At 35.1% G+C, this 16,438-nt stretch overlaps 1 protein-coding gene and 1 long non-coding RNA gene across 4 annotated transcripts in view; one reads left to right on the top strand and one right to left on the bottom strand.

Annotated features, from left to right (window-relative positions):
* The window catches only part of LOC114319462 (Zn-dependent exopeptidases superfamily protein), a 43,793-nt gene extending 43,447 nt beyond the window's left edge, over positions 1–346 (bottom strand). Inside the window, exon 1 of one of the 3 annotated variants that reach the window (XM_028266483.2) lies at positions 217–346. The gene's annotated coding sequence lies outside the window, so the exon portion shown is untranslated. Of the gene's footprint in view, positions 1–140 lie in introns of all 3 variants that reach the window. The other 2 variants (XM_028266484.2, XM_028266485.2) reach the window with 2 other exon arrangements.
* A 4,355-nt stretch (positions 347–4,701) lies between these two features.
* On the top strand, positions 4,702–7,136 carry LOC145796610 (uncharacterized). The gene is made up of 2 exons (XR_014337092.1): positions 4,702–5,195; positions 6,787–7,136. It is a non-coding gene; the product is annotated as an uncharacterized LOC145796610 (long non-coding RNA).
* The last annotated feature ends 9,302 nt before the right edge of the window (positions 7,137–16,438 follow it).

Here is a 16,438-nt window from a genome sequence, read left to right on the forward strand (position 1 = left end):
CAATTTCCAATAATTACTTTGCTGTCACTCAATTTTCTCGGCAACCAAACAGAGTATAGAATCGGAAACAACAAAACAAAGCTTAATTATTAATTATTAATTATTATTATGATAGGCGACCAATTAACGTCGAACTTGACCTGAAAAAATCTAGAAATGAGCTAGTTGAAAAGGGGAAGATGAAACTGTGAGAGAGAGAGAGAGAGAGAAGCTTACGGAGACTGGTGGGGGAGTTTGACTTCTTTCAGTCGTTGGTTGTTAACAGGACCAGATGGATGGAGATTGGGGGCCAATTTCGCTGACTATGCCATTATCCGAATAATGTTTTAAAGCATTAAATTGGAAAGTCTAGAGTATTATTAATGATGTAGTCTAGAGTATCACTAATTATGTGATACTGTGATTCCTATCAAAATGATGTGATATTTTGACTTGAATTTGTTTTTTTTTTTTTTTAAGTTTATTAGAACTATTAGTGATTTAAAAATTAGTGGGATGAATCACCACTCGCCATTATCCCAAATTTATTCCCAAGGGTCTGTTTCTTTCTTTATTCCCATAATAGGGTAAACCAGCTTTACCAAACCCCTTTTTGTGAATAAAAAAATTAAATTTTTTTTAACAAAAACAGCTTTTGAAAAGTCGTTAAATCTGAGTTAATTAAAACAGGCTTTCGTAAACTTGTTTTTTAGTAAATTATTTTTTTGCCAATTTATATTTTCAACATAAATATTATTTGTCAAAAATATTTTGATTCATGAAATATCTTTTCTAAAACCGGATTATAATACGGCTTTACAAAAGCCGTTTTATAATAAACATTTTCTATTTTATTGTGCATTTGTCTTTAGAAAAGCTGTTTTTGTGTTACACTCCAACAGTTAGGGCAAAGCGATAATTGGGAACAGTCGCATATATTTTTGAGTTCCTTATTGTCAGCGTCACACATAATTAAATGTTAATATTTTTCTATGCTTTGTTTCATTTTGTAAACTTGGGCTAATTTTCGTTCGTCCTTTTTGTAACTACCGGGATATGGATTAGCTCTCCTCTTGTTAATATACAAAATTTTAGCACAAATTTGGTTCCTTATGTTTAGGATGAAGGTGTCATGTACTCTTCTACTCATAGTGTGCTCTCATTTTGAAAGTACAAGATTTGTAAGGCATAAATATTAAAATTAATTATATATTATTTCTTTACAAAATAAACTACAAAAATAATGTTCCATATGTTTATTTTGTTATTTTGTTAAAAGGCCATTTATATTTTATAATTGAATTTTGTTAATGTTCCAAAGTAACATAGTCTGCCAAAATGTACTGACTAGATTTAATAGCCCTTGAAGACAAAATAAAAATAACAATCAATCTTCCATATCTATTGGGTTAAGTGGGCATGCGTGGGATTTACAAATTTATTACAATTGATCTTCGAGTGGGTACGTTAGGACCAATGTTCAGTTGATGTTGTAAATGTTTCCCAAAATATTATAAATTGAAGATGCGAAAGTTGATTTTCAATAAATTGTAAATGAAAACAAAAATTCAAATAGTCATGGCTTTAAAATAAAATACAAATAGTTGATTGTAAGAACGAAGAACGAATGATGCATTAATGAGTTAACCTCTTCAATGTCTACAAAAGCTTGCTTTTTTCATATAGTGCGCTGTCACTTGCACGTGACGATATAGCGGTCAGAAAAATGGTGTTTGCAAGAAATTATAAATTCAATCATAAAATCAACGGGAGGAAGGTAGAAGATAAAATGCTATAATGGTTTGTTACTTGTCAACATGCAGTGACTTGTCAAGTCGTGCAGAGATCCATCCAAAATGACTTAGTGATGCAATGACATTGAACAGACTTAATAAATTAATCCCGCTACGAAGTGAAGTTCACATGGGCACAGTAAACTCCGTATGCATGCGTGCTTTTTCTATACAGTGACTAGTCAGTTCAAAGTGATGATGTAGACACCCCATTTTTGACCGCCCGTAAAACTTAGGCGTTTGGGTCGATACACTCAATGATGAAATCTGAATCGTGTGCTTCGAATTTACAGCGATTTGGATTCAATCAAGCTGTCGAAATAACTTCAAATCTTCAACATTTACCTTGTAAAAATGTGTGAGTTTCATTTTTGGACCTTTTTTTCACTCTGAGTTGAGTTTGAACCAAAAAACATGGAAAGGCATCAAAGCCCGGCTGTGTATTAGTGATGGTTGGCCGTGGCTATGAATGGCCGACCGGCCCTTGGTGGCGAAAAATACTATTCTGGGTGGGAGCCTGCCAACTGTCCATTTTGAAGATATTTATCACCTTTTGAGCTCGAATTCTACAAAAACAAAGTTGCGTGATTGTTTTGAGGGTTGAACAAAATTTAGAGAGCCTATATACACCTTGAGAGCTCCTCCCTCCTCCTTCTTCCATTGCAAGCAACCTTTGAGCTAGCTTAGCTTCCTTGTGTCATCTCTATACTCCATATACAACCTTGTCTCACCACCTTAGAGTCTTGGTTGATTTTGGAGAAGCATAATTCAAGCTTAAGAGTGAGTTGAAACCAAGTTTGGATCATCAACAACAAGCTTACCCCTTGAAAGGTATAAGCTTGTTATCTTCTCTCTTGCTTTCATTTCTTACACTTGCTTCATAATTCTTACTGTTTTGTATTGTTTTGAGACTATTTGAAGTGTTTAAGGTTGGGTTTGAAGAGCTACCAAAAGGGTAGAAAGAGCTTGTTGTTTCTACACCTTTACCTATAGTTCAAACCCTTCATTTTCCACTCTTTTTCTTTGATATTTACCCCGATTTTCAGTGTTTTCAAAAGGCTAAAAATCATGTTTTGAGGTTTCAAAAGTGGAAGGGTTAGCCACCCTTCATTCCTCTTGCTTACTAGCCTTCATTCCTCTCTTTATTGTTTAGCTTTTTAAGCTCTTTTCATGCATGTCTAGTCTCTATTTTTTATGTATTAAGGACTGTTTTAGGGCTATCCAAGCCTTTTAAATTGATTCATGCTTTGTTTAGTTCATTTGTGGTCTCATAAGTTAGCATATGTAACTTGTTACATGTTGTTCCAAGCAATCCTTTACTCATTTCGATGTTTAAGAGTCTAAGTTTAATAATCAATCCACCATCCATTTTTTGCATTCTTGAGAATGATTTCAATCGATTGAGGTTGTTCAAGATATGTAAGAAAGATTCTTACTTAATGGCTTAATCTTTAAGAAGATTCATTGGCAACGGTATACTCTTTCTCTCATGCTTGAGAAGAACCTCTCGTTTGACATTACTTCTTGTTTAGAGGACTTTAACGTCACCATAGACAAATGGACTAAAGAATGGCAGGGCTTAATAAAATTGGTTTAAAACTTGGATCAACACACATAAATAAAGTGGCTTAAATTGCTTCAACTTGGCCGGATGTTATGCCAAGTTACTTGTGTCAAGAGTCATCATGTAATGACCCCAAAGTCATCCTTATTTAATTAGGGGTTAATGTGTTTTACTTCAACTATATCTATCGGAATTAAAAAATTATCTGCTGAGTTATGGCGACCTTTATTGTATCGGCTTGAAATTTTTTTTTACCCTCCGCTCGAGCATGGGCTCATTTTTGACATTCTTAATAGTGTATTTGGAATGTTCTTACCTTATTTTGGGTTATTGTTTGAGGTGGTGGTATGATGGTAAAGTAAGATTGGACCAACGAATTTAATTCGAATAGTTAATCTACGACCAGCCGTCATTCATTTGTCCTTTTCTTTTTCCACACTTTGAATTTGAATGTGAGGTTAGAACCATTGGAAAACTTATTTCCGGGGCTTCGATTTGGATACAAGAACGACCTAGAACGGAGTCCCGATGAGAGAGTTATACCCGTTTGAAATTTTCACATCTGTGCTGGAAGCAGAGCCGCACGTGCGGGGAATAGCGCCGCACGTGCGGTCTGTGCGGGACAGCAGCTCTAAAAACGGGATTTTTGGGCCATTTCTTGCAATTTCTTTTCCTCTCTTCTTCTCCCCTCTTCCATATCCGAAACCCTAGCCCCAAATCCTTGAATTCCTTTACTTTGCTCATGATCCACCATGATTTTTGGCATCAAGGATGGAGAACAAGGGAAGATCAATGTTTTTATCCGATTAGAACTTGGATTTGTGAAGGCTTCTTCTCAAGCTCACTTCTTTGCTTGATTATTGAGGTAATGGTTTGAATACTCTTCAATACTTATATCCATAGATAGATTTGTGACATTTTATTATCTAAATACAAAATTTCCATGTTTAGAGCATGTAGTGTATAGTATGAGATTTGGGGTTTTATGGTTTGAAGATGTTGGGAGTTAATTAATGGGTTAAAATGATGAATTGTGAATCCTAGATGTAGAATCATTGGGAAAATTGAAATTAAAAGTGGTAATTTAAGAAGTGTGAATTTTTGTTAAAAATCCTCATTTTTCTTGAAACCCTAGGTTGATTAATGATGATACCCAATGATTTGGCCCAAATTGAAAGTAGAATAATGACATTGAGGTATTGAATTATATGTGTTCAAGTTTAATTAGAATTTGGAAATGTTTGAAAATTATGTTTAAAATTTGCGAATAAACTTTGTTATGAATATTGGAATTCATGCTAGCATGTGAAGGGAAAATTGGGGAAATAATCTATTAATGGTATGAATGATATGAACTTGGTTTTGGAATGTTGAAATGGAATTTAAGAATTCCTCTTGAATTATATTTAATGATGTTGAGTTGAATCATGTTGCTTATGTTGAATTGTAGTGATTATGTGAGATGGTATTGACTATGTTGACTTTAATTTTTGTGACCTAAAATGTGGAGCTTTCCAAAATGGGTTAATCCCAAATTATCTTGCTAAATACTTGTGGGCTTGCTTAGTTATTAAAACCAAGAGAATGATTTATTTTTGGAAAAATGTGGAAGATGTCCATACAATTCCTTCCTATCTTGAAATGGAAGTGATTGATTATAAATTCCATATTGTGTTTGCAAGAATAGTAATCTTCTATTTCTATATATAGATATATTGAGATGGAGGAAATTGTGGTATAATGGATGGATAATGGTAGGCTTGCGAAGAATAATGAAGGAAGAAAAAAAGAACTAATGACTAAGTTATATATGTGTACAGGGCATACTTCAAGAGGGCCAAGCACTCCGTTGTAGCACTGTGAGTAGTAATACTTCGATGTATCTTTAACCATTAATGATTATTGTTATCGACGTTATGATCTTTGTCATAAGAATTATGTTGACATGTATGTTATGTATGCTACGTAAATATTGTGAAATTATGGAAACATCAAAGGTGTATGCTATATGAGGAACATTGTGAAATTATGGAAACATCAAAAAGGATTTGTGAAATATGCATCTCGAATTTGTGAAGTATGGATCACCAACTTGTGAAATATGAAACGATGTGGCCGAGGGCCATTTGTGAAGTATGAATTTCCGAGTTGTGAATTGTGAAACTATGAAGCCAAGAGCCGAATTGTGAACCTATGAAACCCAAAAGCTAATTTATGTATATGTGAATTTATGAGGCCGGGGGCCGACTTGTGAATTTATGAGGCCGAGGGCCGACTTGTGAATTTATGTGGCCAGGGGCCATTTGTGAACTATGAACCTATGTGGCCAGGGGCCATTTGTGAAATTGTGAAGCTATGAGGCCAAGGGCCAAACTTGTGAACTTGTGAATTCAAAGGGCCGAAGGCCGATGTGATAAGTTGTAAATCTATGAAACCCAAAGGCTATTGTGAATGTGTGAACCCCTCAGGCCAAGGGCCGAGCTGTGAAATTGTGAAACCAATAAAGTCATCTATAATCTAATGAAAATGTACTTACTTTTCGTTACTAATTATCAGGAATGTCCTGTTAACTTTACGTTAATCATGTCAACTCATGGGAATGATGTAACGGTTACCATTAGGACTCTGTTAATTACAAGGCAAGGCAACTATGTTAACATAAAAGAATGATTAAACAAAGGTGTATGCTATTGATTAATAGAGCACATAAAGTAAGTCATTTACCCAAAAGAATTTATGTTCATTCTTGAAGAATGGATTCTGAGTAAATATAAGAGTAGCTATGTGTATCCAGATGAATTGAAGTTATTTTGCTATGTTGCTTATGAATTGGAAGTTATCCAGAATCTACGATATAAGTGCAAACTTTAGCATCATTGTGTGACCCTCATGAGAATGTGAATTAGTCTCTCATTGTTAAGCGTACGATAATGACATGATACAACAAGAAATGTTCTAGTTATGATGTGTTCTGTTTGAATTAATGAATGATGTTCAAGCATGTTTCAGGCATGTTTCCAGTATGTTACAAGTTCAAGTATGTTCAGGTATGTTTCAAGTATATGTTACAAGTTTAAGTCAGTTACAAGTTTATGTATGTTACAAGTTCAAGGATGTTACAAGTTCTTTGTATCAAGGGCTTCATGCCAACTTTTCAAGGGCTTTCGTGCCATATGTTTCAAGGGCCTTAGTGCCATATGTTATAAGGGCTTTATGCCACATGTTTCAAGGGCCTTAGTGCCATATGTTACAAGGGCCTCGTGCCACCACATTTCAAGGGCTTATAGCCATCAAGTTTATGTTGCAAGATTGGGCCTAAGGCCGTTATGTACTTAGCACAGAATCAGACTATTACATTGACATGTATTATGTTTCAAGTTAAGCATCATTTTATTTATGTATTACTATTCACTGAGCCCGGCTCACTCTCTATTATGTCTGTTTCTGTAGGTCACCAACCAGGTGGTCAGTCCTAGCCAAGACGTCCGCTTTCTTTTGTCAACCTTCGTATGTCCAGGCACTGTATAAGCCATTTATTTTGTCAAGTTGTTAAGATGTTGACTTGCTTATGGGTGACCCTCTAAGGTTGTTGTATATACTTTCATGTTCGTTTTTTTTTGTATACGCCCAATCATGGGGATGGCATTGTAAATGTGTATGTATATGCTCCAGGTTATAGTTGGAACTTTATCTATCCACTATAATGCATGTGATGAATGAGATCCTGGCATGTAGAAGTAGCTCAATGGAGTTTATTTGTTTCATTATTTCCATTTTTTTCGTGCTTCCGATAAGGCCCCGTATGTTATGTTACCAGGTTACATGTCCGTTTCTGAATAGGTCATGCCCAAACTTTTAGGGGCGGGTTTGGGACGTGACACATCACATGCTAATCTATGGCATTTTGATGATTCTTGAAGCGTTGCAACTTCTCTCTTTGAGTTCATACTATAATAGGAGGGAAGAGTGGTCTTACTCTTTGCATTTTATTAACTTTTGTCCAAAATTGCATTCGAGACCATCAAGCAATCAATTTGCTCATTGATGGCTTTGGAATCAATTTTAACATTCTCTCGAGGTTTTCCTATGACAGAGAAGGAAGAAGGGACAAACAGAGCTTGAGAATGCTCTGTCTGCACTGGATTCACCTCAAAACACAAAAACAGAGCTTTGCACCAAATTGATGCACGGCTGGCCATCTGTAGGCCTAGCTAACCATTAGTGATACACGGTCGGCCCTTAGTGTGTTGCCAACAGTGCGGTTTTGCTGAAACAGAGTCAGTGGCTGAAGGTGAAACAGAGGCAGCTTAGGCAGATAGAGTAGCTTTCAGGCACTGCGTATGCAACCTTCATCTATCTTCCATTACACTCTTATCAATTGCGATTAATTGTTTCATTAGTGTTATTATTATCATAGTTGTGAATAAATCTTGTTGTAATTAATTAGTGATAGCTAGTTGATTTTATTCAAGTGTTGTATTTATTTTAATTAATTAGTGATAGCTAGTTAATTAATTCAAGTGTTGTAATAATTAGTTAAGTAGTTTGGCTAATTTCATTTGTTTTGTAATAATTAGCTTAATTAGCTTAGCTTTAATTAGTTAGTTAATTAGCTAGTCTATCTATTCAGACTCTCCTTCGTGAGAGCGCAATGTAATAATGTGTATGTCTTCCAACCCCACGTCTTTCTCCCTTTTATTTAACTGCTTATGATGGTTAGTTTAGGGACATCATGTTTCAATTAGCATTCTCCATATTTGCATCCATTTGTATTGCATGCACCGGGGCTCGGTTCATCATTCTAACTGCATTGTTGTTTCAATAACTTCTTTGAATATGTACTTAGACCGCATGTTGTCAAATCGATTCATATGCCATGTTTAGTAGCCAAGCCTATCTAACTGCATATCGCATGTGTTGCATTAGTCATATTGCATAAAGCTAGGATCATGCATTTTCTAACTCTTTTGTTTATTTTGGCTTGGCGTACTAGGTAAGCTTTTATTTGCTTTAGCATAAACCGCATGCGTGTGAATGTTGCCATGTCTAGCCAAGAGGCTAAATGCTTAATTGATAAACTATTTGAGTGCCTGTGGATGAAGGCTTGTTGCTTGAATTGGAATGATTCAATGAATGTACATTTAAACCCACTTTATCAAGTGGCAAATTCACAAACTTTAAGCCTATTTTGTTAAGTGGCAAAATAAACCCTTTTCAACAAAAAACAAACATAAAATTGAATTGTTCTAATTCGGGAAAACTAGTTTATATCTCCTGTGTGTACATCACATAGTAATGCTAGCCTAATAAATCAGAACAAGAATATATAATGTTAATAAAAATCATATCATGATTAGTAGAGGTCGATCTTTGATCGGGGGAGCGGGGGTGCTCAATTCATGACCTTCTCCTCTCGTACCTAAGTTCCTGAGTCGAGACAATCTTGGTGATGACGGACGCGTGGCCTTTGACATGAGTCATGGGTTTCCTAAATTTTTCAAAAATAAAATATTTAGGTGGCGACTCTGTATTTGGCAAAGCAGTCCAATTTTGGCATTTTTGATTCAAAATCGATTTTCCAAAAGATTTGCTTGATTTGGACTCTTGGGTATTTATCAATTTCACATTACACTTATGAGATTAGATTCAGAACCGCGAGAGTCCGAACTGTATGGCTTATTCCGAACTTCCAAAAGGGGGCGCGAAAAAGCCGAGCTGCAGATGATATCGCGATCAGAAGATGGTGTTTTCAAGAAATTATAAATTCAATCATAAAATCAAACGGAGGAGGATAGAAGATAAAATGCTATAATGGTTCCTGACTTGTCAACATGTAGTCAACATGTAGTGACTTGTCAAGTCGTGCAGAGATCCGTCCAGAATGACTCAGTGCTGCAGTGACATTGAACAGACTTAATAAATTAATCCCACTACGAATTAGTGAAGTTCACATGGGCACAATAAACTCCGTATGCACGCGTGCTTCTTCCATACAGTGACTAGTCAGTTCGAAGTTGCGTTTCTAACACCCCTCTCCCTTTTTATTAAATTCACAATGTCACATGCCAACAGTGACTTGATGCGAATCCAAAAAAATGTAATTTTCACATATTTACCTTACAGTGAGCATGCCCTTCTTTTGTCGGTATATACAGATGGATTGTCAAGTCATGTGACATGGTGCACAGACTTTGCTTTTATTTGTTTTTTCATTATATTGACAATTCATGTCTTGTTGGTATATGTAGGATTGTCATGTCATGTGACTTTGTGTAGAGGCATTTATTTTATTTGTTTTTTCCTTACAGTGTCTTTCTTATCGTCGTGTTGGAATGTGGCATATGTGTCATGTCATCATTTCTAAGTGACATGAATACGAGCACATGGAAATGACGTTCATAAACAACTATATAAAGGAGTGAAGGTCAAGACACAGTTTTACAATTCAGTTTCCTATGAAACTATCATTGATTTCTTTAAAAAAAAATTCACATAGCTACACGATTCATGGAAGGGAGTGGGAATCGCAGAGGTGGTAGGAATTTGCAAAGAGGTAAGAATTCACGATGAGGAGAGGGAAGGGGAAGGGGAAGGGGACGCGGAAATGCTGAAGACAAAATAATAGAATATTTTTTAGATTATGCTTGTGGTTATCGTGATAGGTTTGGGAAGCGACATTTTATGATGCCCAAGTATTATCCAGTTCAAGGAGGTTCATGTATGGATTCATCTGACAATCAAACAGGATATGGTTTAGCAGACGCTGCTCTTCTCAAGTGGCCCGCACTTTTATAGAGCGAGTACAAATGGAAACCTTAAGTCGGGAAAATTGACTTAAGGTGCCGAAAGCACGTTCTGTTGAGATCCAAAAGGAAGATCTTGATAATGTTGATCGACTATGTGAAAGACTACAACGTGAGATTTCTCAAATGCGCCGTAGGTTAGCCAGCGATATGCAACTATATATAGTAAAGAAGGATGTCCAGAAGAACGGAACAGAACCAAATGCTGCGGCTATCAAGGCTATCATGGAGGATCATGCATTTGTCTCTGACCTTGAGCTTTCGGATTATTTAGACTCTAAGATTCCCGATTTAAGCGCCAAATTAGGTGTTTATGTTTGTACTAAAGTATATTAGGTTATGCATAATTATGTAGTGTGTGTGTTAAACTAAGTCTTTTGGTAATGAGTTTGTCACATTTTCTACCTATATTTTTCTATGTAACTGTTAAATGTTGTAATCCTAGCTTTATGTTTATGTATTGTGTGTGTTTAAGTTCAGGGTGTCCACGATGTATTTTTGTGAGAGACTTATGTGTAAACTAATGATGTAATTGAAAACTGTTACATTTGCAATTTTAGTTATGTTGTTTTCATGCCCATAAGAGTATTTAGTAAATTAGTATCTTTGTATATTCTGTATTAAGTTTTATCAGAAAATGTTGACAACGTTTATTATACGAGAAATACACGTTTTCTTAACTTGTTCATCTTTTCAACCGTGATAACCCAAAAATGTAACCATTATTCATTGAATATAATAAATAACCTACTCATTCTTACAAAAAATATACTAGCAATTGAATAAAACAAATAACCTTTCTATTCATTCATTGCACAACATCATTCTTATAAAATAAGCGAAACCAATTCAATCAGGATAACAACTCCAACCCAATATTTTCATTACATAAGTTCCTGTCCATAATCATACACCAAATTATATACAAGTTACATGACAGAGCAAAAAAAGAAAAAACTACTATTGGTATGTACAAAATACATAACCAAAATTTCATAATACCCGTTACAACAAAAGTAACCATAACACCATGGGAAAAGAAAAAAACAGTACGCTAGAATGGACCCACAAGATTTTTGTAGTCTAATACCATTGAAATTGGCACATGTGTAGTTTACTAAATGTTCCTCTTCGTTACCATCCACTTCATCAACTGCACTTCGATATTGTGTTTCCTCGGGCTGACTGTGTATGTATCTCTTCTTATAAATAATCCATTCATTGCGCGCCTCATTAATTGAGTTATTGTAGCTTGACTTTTCATGCTCCTTTCGGAAGATGATAAGCCCTACAATTTGGACTCTCGTGGTTCTGAATCTAATCTCACAAGTACAATGTGAAATAGATAAACACCAAAAGAGTTCAAATCCGACAAATCTTTTGGAAAATCAATTTTGAATCAAAGTGTCAAAAATGGACTGTTTTGCTAGATAAAGAGTCACCACCTAAATGTTTTTGGAAAATTTAGGAAACCCATGACTCGTGCTAAAGGCCACGTGTCCGTCATCACCAAGATTGTCTCTGCTCGGGAACTTAGGTACGAGAGGGGAAGGTCATGAATTGAGCACCCCACTCGCCCGATCAAAGATCAGCCCCTACTAATCATGATGTGAATCTTATTTACATTATATGCTCTTGTTCCGATTTATTAGGCTAACTTACTATGTGATGCACACAAGGTATAAACTAATTTGTAAAAATTGGAATATTTGATTTCATGTTTGTTTTTGAAAAGAGTTTGTGAATGTGTCACTTGAAAAAGTGGGCTCAAATGTACATTAATCAAACTATCCCAATTCAAGCAACTAGCCTTCATGTACAGGCATTCAAACAGTTTATCACTTAAGTACTTAGCCTCATGGTGAACATACTTTGATATGGCAACACTAACATACAATGCAATATGCTAAAACAAACAAAAGCTCACCTAGTACTCCAAGGCAAGCCAAAAAAGATAAACGAGTTAGAAAAATGCATGATCCTAACTATGCAAGATGACTAATGCAACGCATACAATATGCTATTACTAGGCTCGACTACTAATTATGACATGTGAATCAATTTGATAGCATGCGGTTTAAACACGTATTCAATGAAGTATTTAAATGACAATTCTTTGTTAGAATGATGTGTCGTTCCCAATGCATGCAAGACAATGGATGCAAGGCATGAGAGATGCTAAACAAAACATGATATCTTAAACTAACTATCATAAGCAAGTAAATAAAAGGGAGAAAGACGTGGGGTTGGAAGACATACACATTATTACAATTGTACTATCACGCAGGAGGGTCCGAATAAACTAACTAGCTAAGCTAATTAACTAGCTATTACAAAACGAATAAACTAACTATGCTAGCTCGTTATTACAACATCACGACTAATTAACTATTCTAGCTAATTATTACAAATTGGAACTAACTAATTAATTAATAACAAAATTCTAATTAGCTAACTAATTAATTACAACATGAAATAAAGTAACTAAATTAACTAATTAGCCCTGGGAAGCGAGGGATGTTCATGCATGCGCAAATTTCCATCTGAAAAAGCCACTATTTTGCTGCCAGATGCCTTTGTTGCACAGTAGAACAATTGCACTGTTTTTCACCTTAAAACCAACTTTGTTTTGTTTCAAAAGGGCACTGCTGGGTTTTGCAAAGGTGGCCGGCAGGCTAGAAGTGGTGGCCTGCCAACCACAAATGATGGTTTGCAGTCCACAAAAGGTGGCCTGCCGGCCACTGATGCTTGGTTCTTCTTGTTGCAACAAAGAGCAAACAGAGCAAGAGTAGGGTATTCTCAAGGGTTGTTTGCACAATTTACCCCTCCTTATCAACAAAGAACTCAAGGGAGTGGTAAACTTGATTCACAAACTATCAATCGATGCAATTTCATTGCATGATGGCCTATGAACCAAAGTGTGCAAGTTCAATAAATGAAACAAATAAAGACTCTCAAACCTCCTTCGTATCATGGATTGATCAAGGGAAGTGGTTGACATTAACTCTTGAACCGTTTAAATCGCTAACAAATATGAAACAATCCAAGACTCAAGGGTTCAATTAACATCCGATTGAACCCTAACCAAATTATTATCTTGCGTCATTTTTTAGTCCTCATTTTATTACTCCATTTTAAATTACCAACCATTCCTTATTAAATTAAGTCTAAAGGTGAGCTTTAAGTCCTCTAATGGAAAGAAGCATCAAACCAAGAGTTGTTTCAGGCATGAGAGAAGTGTAATGCCATTGGTAATGAACCCCCAAAGGGATTAAACCATAAAGCACAAGACCTCAATCTCAAGTTTTAAACAAGCAACTAGTTTGAACCAACTTTCAAAGCAAAGCAAAAGCCAAGAAATGAGGGAGGTTGTAGAAGTGATTAGAGGCTATCACAAGTATAGAAACCCATAAACAAATGCTATCAACTCAAATAGGTTGGTGGCTAAGGCTTAAACCACCAAGCCTATGAGGACAATTACACTACAAGCATGCAATACAAGGCTCAAATGCAATGAACCACTAAAAATAGTCCTAAAATAGTGCTAAATAAGTTCTAAAACATGCTGGAATTAAGATAAAATAGCTAGAACAATAAGTTAAAACATGGAGCTATGTAAGCTAGTAAACAAAACATAAGGAGGGGAGGCTACCCCCTCCATTTTTGGACTTCAAGACATGATTTTAGCCACTAAAAAAGCTCTAAAAATCAGTATTTAAAAGCTCAAAAAAAGTGGACAAAGAAATGGGAAACACAAGTGTAAAGGCTTAGGAGACGAGGTGTAAAGAAGGGTGGTTAACCCCTCTACCTTTAATAGCCTTAAACCACAAGCTTCAACCCATAAAAATAGTTCAAAAATAGTTCAAAAAAAGCAAGAAAATATGGGAGAGAAGTAGTGTAGAGATGCTCAAAATTATACCTCTTAAAGCAAGGTTACTCTTTTGCAAGCAAACCACAAAGCTTACACTCTCAAGGGCTGAAATTTGGACTTAATAATCTCAGCAATGAGAGCTCCAATATTGGTTTAGGAAGTGTAGAGAAGATAGAGATAGAGAGAGAATTTCAAGTTTTGGTCCCTTTGGAAATTTTTGTAACCTAAAAACATGAGGGAAGGTCAAGTATATATAGAAAAAACAGCCTCTTAGTCGAAAATATCTATATACAAATAACTGGAGCTTTTGGGAGACAGCTGGCACAAAATATCTAGGCTTTACACAAGTGGCCTGCCGGCCACAAAAATCTATTTCCAGGCTTGACTTCAAATGGGCATATCTCCCTTATCTGGACTCAGTTTTAGGTCATTCTTGAGTCTAAGTTGAAGCTCCGGAAGTCTACTTTCCAATAGTGGTGGTGTCACGTCTAAATTCTAAGTGTGAAAAGAGATATTCCTATTTTAGTGAAGGTTGCTCATTTCTATCTTAACCATATGGATGCCTAATTTCAAACGGCCATATCTCCCTCATTTGGACTTGGCTTTAGGAGATTCTCGAGTCTAAATTGAATCCCTAGAAGTCCACTTTCCAATGGTGTGGCCTCACAACTAAAGTCTAAGTGTACAAAGAGATATGCCTATTTTAGTGAAGGCTGCTTAGTTCTCCCTTAATAGTTTGATGCCCAATTTCTTCCCCAACTAGTTTTCTTCCCTCCCCTCCTATTTTCTTCAACTCCAAACCTTTAAATAAGATGTTTTAAATATTTTTGCAAAAAGTTCACTTCCCTTTCATTTATTTCCAATTTGTCCTTACTCGATTTACCGAAAAGTGCAACTTTTGAACGAAATGCGGGCCTCAGAACATCGTAGAAACATTTGGAAAAATATTTTGAAGGAAAGGTTTTAAGGTCTAAAATAGTTTTGGTCAAAATAAGGTGTAAGGTTAGGATTTAGAAGCCCTTCTTGTTGAAGAAATCGAAAGTTTGCATAGCATAACTTTCACCATCGAGTGATCAACCTGAGGCGCCCAAGTCTTAAGGGCGGTCATAAATGGAGTGTCTACAGTTATACCTTTGGAATACAGCCTCAGCAAATCGGTTCACTTATTGGCTGCATTCTGCCCAGCTTGTGTAAATGCCGGGTGTCCTCTCCACAAACACAACGTAGTATGCTACAATTTCCTATGACAATACATAACATTTATTGTCATTGTAATAAAAGTATAATAATATTGACAATAGACAAATTCCATATGTTAAGCATCATCTTTCTAAGTATACATCATAAAAAATATGCATATTAAAAATGTAACTCCAACAATTACAACAAACTCATGCATCAATTTGAAAATCAGTTACATTGTGAAAACTTTACAAGTTAAATTATAGTTATTTCCATGCCCTGCATTTTTTTGAAAGACATGGCGTTCACAATTTGGACTTCCCTACACACAACATTTGACAACTTTCCATTTTTCCCAACATTGTAATTTATATTTTCATGTCATAACCAAAATAAAAAACAATGTATCTAACAATAAGTTTAACTCAATTACAAGTAAAACTTTCAATACATTAAGTTCAACTCAATTACAGGTGAAGCTTTGAAATGAACATAAACCTTAAAAATAACCAAATTTGTTTGGTTATCAATTTCAAAAACATTTTTCAATTGTATTTTGACTTTTCAGTAGTCTTGTAAAATATTTTTTATTTACTTTTTCCCCAATATTTACAATTTTTTTTTAATTTTCTTTCTCAATATTTCAAAAATCTTGCTTCCTCAATATTTTTTTTCCCCAAAACTTTTCCAATATTTCTCAATTGTTAATGTGTACTATATTTCAGGACCATCTTTTTCCTGTATTTTTTAAAGCATTACAAAATTGCAAAAATTAAAATTTTCATTTCAAGCATGTTGTAATATTCCAAAAAAGTAAATCCAAAAACTTTCAACTACAACTCCAAATTGAACAACTCAAAACTTAAAATACAACTCAAAACTCCTTTCAAAACTGAAGCCTCTATTCAAGATTAAAAATTGAAATTCTCCTTTAAAAATTCATTGCAAAACAGTTTTCTTTATTCATTACTAACAAATTATTGATAAAAATAGGGTTAGTCCAAACATGAACAATGTAAAAATCACATTAGTCCAAACCGACAACAATCAGCCTATCCTTGAAGAACCTAAGTGCTACTCATTGTCGACAAAAAAATAAAAGGTTCAAATAAGAAGAAATTATTATTTTCCATGGTTTTAGAGAACACACTAAAACTAAGGAGTGACATTTGACTACTTGTTGGCCAAAATATAGCAAAAAATATTAAGTGATACAAGTTTCAACCAAAACAAACACAATTCAGCC

The sequence above is a fragment of the Camellia sinensis genome, chromosome 8 (genome assembly GCF_055761805.1).
Source record: "Camellia sinensis isolate YWXY chromosome 8, ASM5576180v1, whole genome shotgun sequence".
Classification (NCBI taxonomy): Eukaryota; Viridiplantae; Streptophyta; class Magnoliopsida; order Ericales; family Theaceae; genus Camellia; species Camellia sinensis.